The sequence below is a fragment of the Vicia villosa genome, unplaced genomic scaffold, assembly GCF_029867415.1.
Source record: "Vicia villosa cultivar HV-30 ecotype Madison, WI unplaced genomic scaffold, Vvil1.0 ctg.004863F_1_1, whole genome shotgun sequence".
NCBI lineage: Eukaryota > Viridiplantae > Streptophyta > Magnoliopsida > Fabales > Fabaceae > Vicia > Vicia villosa.
In genome coordinates this window covers 24,309-29,013 of record NW_026706529.1, presented here as the reverse complement: position 1 = coordinate 29,013, position 4,705 = coordinate 24,309, and positions in this window count along the sequence as shown.

Here is a 4,705-nt window from a genome sequence, read left to right as displayed (position 1 = left end):
GAAAGACTCAGGGGTATTGTCGCAATAGTCGCATACGTGAGACTATAGCATTCCATTTTCTATAGCGTAAAATACACACAAAGAAAGTAAGTGGTGTTGTCGCAAACGTCGTGAGCGTGCGACTACGCCGTCGCAAATGAATTTTATGCAATCCAACATTAGAGAAGTAATTAAAACCTAGTGGCAAAATTAAATTACGAAACAAATTTTAAATTGCACAATTATGTCATGGTTAAATCATGTATAACTATGATTCGAATCACACTTCTAAAAATTGGTTTTTTTAAGAAAAGTGAAATGTATGATTGAAATAAAAAAGATAGTATGATTTGAATTATGCATTCATAAGTTTTTCTATCCAAATTTTCGACTAATTGACTTGAACCATTTTGCAACAACGTGAGACATAAGATTTTGACTTATGCATACATAACATGATTTAGCGAAAAGCACTCAATTTAGAGAGATGTGTAATGATTTAATTTAGATAATACTCAATAACTAAAATAATAAAATAAATATTCGTAAACAAGACAAACAGCAAAACTTAAAATAGCATACCCTAAAAAAATAGAACAACTTCCTTAATTTCTATAGAACATATTTTCTATATATATAAAAGAAACAAGATGATATAGTAAAAAATCAATATTGTGAATATTTTTATATAAATATCTTAAATAGACAAAAATAAAGTATATATAAGTATATTTTACATTCTTAAATATATATATATATATATATATATATATATATATATATATATATATATATATATATATATATATATATATATATATATATATATATATATATATATATATATATATATATATATATATATATATATATATATATATATATATATATATATATATATATATATATATATACTATTTAAGCTTAAATATATTTTTGTCCCTCTATTTTAAAATTTTTAATTTTTTGCATCCTATTTAAAAAAATAGTTTTTTATCTTGTTATTCACATTCCTTATTTTTAAGGTCCCCTAGACAAAACAACTATTTAATAACGTGGTATGTACCGATAAGTGTCACCTATTTTTAGCCATGTCATTATATATTATTAAATTTTATCTATTTTATATTTTTAATATATCAAAAACATTTAAATTAATTAATATTTTAATTTTAAAAAATATTAAATGTGATTCATGCTCTTCTCATCTTCTCCATAGTTCTTCATCTTTCCCCAATCTTCAACCCAGCTGTAAAACCAAATTATATATTTTAAGTTAAGAATAGTCAAAGACTTTGATGGCAAATAGTTCATAACTACAAAAGAGAAATTATTCTGTTGATGGTAATATTAGGACAGATTTGCATTTATAAGGATAATGCTAGCTCCATGCCAAGAGAGAGTGTTATAAAAGCCAAAATTGAAGAGAATGTATCTCATACAAATATTAATTTCATCAATATAATAATTACTAAAAAGCTTAGTGCACCAGAGCAAAATATGCAGTCAGAAAAATTTTTAGAAGTTAACTTAAAGATTATAGTTGCATCATATGAGAACGAAAGGTGTGAAAAATAGCTTAATCATTCATTTGACAGATTGTGTCTATATACACAATTGTAGTTCAGATGACATCCTATAATTATGCTAGAACTAATTACAAGAATGGACTTATATGGAAGGAATTGATCATGATAGCTATACATGTGCAGTGACCGAATCATGGCAAATAATATCATGATACTAAATATGGAAATTGTATAATGTTAGTGATATTGTGATCAATATGCATTTTTGAAGCGAGCCATATTCCCAAAGTTTTGTCTCGATGTCTATTACATTTCATGTGTTGGGATGCAGCGGTGCCTTCAAAAGTTCAGATTTTTGGGTGGAGATTGCTTCGTGATAGACTACCTTCCAGGATCCAGCTCCATAGGAGGAACATCATTGTTCAACAACAACAAAGTCTGTGTGTTTTCTGTGATTTGCAGGTTGAAGATGTTGTCCATCTGTTTGTAAACTGTCCCACTCTGGCCCCTTTGAAGAACAGGATCGCTGCGTGGCTTGGTATTCCCTTGCATCCCGTTTTGAATTGTTGCGAATCCTTGTTATTCTGGTTGTTGGAGTTGAAAGGAAAAATGAGGTGGAAGCTAGCTGCTGCAACATGGTTAGCTTATTGCTGGTGTATATGGAAGACTCGAAATGAGATAATATTCAACAACGCAAAGTTTAATTTTGAGGAGCTCATTTTCATGATTCAGTGGTACTCTTGGTGGTGGATTGTCTCAGTGTCACAAGGAAGCAGAAAATGCAATTTTTATGAGTGGTATAAAAACCCACTCTTATGCTTTTGATTTCTGTATCCTCACTATGACTTTCTGTTATTCTTGTATTGGGTTGGAGTACCCCTAGTACTCCCAATCTATATATAAGTTGCTTATGAAAAAAAAAACATTTCATGTGTTGGGGTCGACGTTTGTTTCTTTGATGAAGGTCCCCGAATTCGCAATTAACCTGAGGTTTTACAGTGGAAAAACGTGTTGAACCACTGTCTTCTGGACGCTAAAAAATTCATAACTCTCGTACCGTTTATCCGATCTGGCTGAAATTTTAACAAAAATTTCGGCTCAATGTCCCCAACATTTCATATGTTGAGACCTAAAGCCAGTTCTGCACCAGAAATTCCAGAACATTGCAAAAGCATCGTGATTTTACCGTCGAAATGCATTTTCGAGCACTGTCTAACAAAATTCAAAATTGCATAACTAACTCAATTTTTATCCGATTGAGCCCTTTCTGTCGACATTCTCTCCAAAATTTCGTTGGCCTCAATTTATCTGCAGACCTCGAGTTCAGATTTTGGTCAGAATAATGAGTTTCATCAAGTTCTTTGAGCGGTACACACGAAAATTCTACACTGTCAAGTTTTCCGCCTTAGATGACCAGCTGAATTTATCGTTGTTCAGACGTGTATAACTTCTTCACTGTTTATCGGATTGAGTCCGTTCCGGCAGTGACGACTCACAAATTTCATCATCTTCGATTTTCCGGTGCTCTCGGTTCCGAACTTCGCACTGAATCGCATTTCCTCAAAAATTGAGCTTAAAAAGGCGTTTATGAGGGAAATTTGGTTTTTGAAATTTGAATCCCCTATAAATATCAGTTTCCCTCATTTTCGCAATAAGTCACAAATTCCCACAAAAACTCATAACATTTCCTCTCTTCTCTCTCCCCACTTTCGAAGATCAAAAACTCATTTACTATGATTGGTTTAAACTTCCTTTATCCGATTCAATCATTCTCTAGTGTTTTGTTTTTGTAAGGGTTGCACCCCTAGTGCGACCTTTATTAATCAATTGCCTATTAAAAAAAACAATCTCTCAAGATCTTCATGAACATTTCTTCAAGCTCAAGAACATAAAAAATAAACCAAAACTCAATTTCTCATCACCTCTCTTCAACAGATCAGCCGCAGCCAACACCACCATCACCAGCCATCCCTCAAGCTTCCCTTTATTATTAATGAATGGAAAGCGGTACTCGATCTTCAAAAGCATTGGCATTTGTGCCCTAAGAAGTAGATGAGCGCACAAAAAGCAAGCATGGAGAATAAGCGGTGGTTAGCCCATCTGGTTATGTTTCCTTTATTACCTATATTATACAATATGTATGTATAACCATCTTCTTCGCATGAAGGATTATTTTTCAAATATTAATGAAATACGACAAGTTCTAAAATATTCATTTCCTTGTATAAGGTAACATCAAGTTAGGGGTATGATTGAAAGTATCGAGGCCCCAATAGAAAGACTCAAGGGTATTGTAGCAAAAGTCGCATGCATGAGACTATAGCAAACAATTTTCTATAGTGTAAAACACACACAAAGAAAGTCAGGGGTGTTATCGCAAACATCGTGCGCGTGCGACTATATCTCTCAATTATACACACTGTATAGCACACACAAAGAAAGTTAAGGGTGTTGCTGCAAAATTCGTGTGGATGCGACCACAATAATCAATTAAAAAATAAATAACTAGAAAGAATATGGTGGTGTAAGTTAAAAAACCGAGGGACCAATTAGCATCACATCCAAGCCCAAGAGCAAAGAAAGCCTAGTTGACTACTGGTCAACACATGCTTCAGGATCCTTCACGGATATTCAAGTTGTCTGAACCATTAAGGCTTTGTTTGGATTGATGGAATCGGATGGAGCCGAGTGGAATGGAATGGAATAAAATAATATTACATTGTTTGGATAATTTAAAAACGGATGGGGCAGAGCGGAAATGAGCGGTATGGATTCAATTCCATTCCATCACTTACCACCATATTCCTTCCCCTCTGATTTGGGCGGAATTAACAATTTGCCTTATTCCGTCCTAAAATTTCCAAAGAATGGAATGATATATTTGTTCTGCTTCATCCCACTCCGCTACGCTCCTTTCTACTCCGTTCATTTCGTGATATCCAAACATAGCCTAAGAAAATTCAATATATCACTTTAAACATAAACCCTAATTTACAAATTAAACGATGATGGTGGATGCAACAGTCAAATAACACTAAGGGAAATGCTCGGGGTAGAAAACCTCACAGGCCGGTAACAAGTACTCGTGAAAAAGTTGAGGTTTGATACCTGGTCAGAGCTGGGGTGATTTACAGCGACTGATTTCCAGGAAATCAGCGAGGTCAAGGTAATTCTTCTCTATTTTCTGTGTTTTTAAG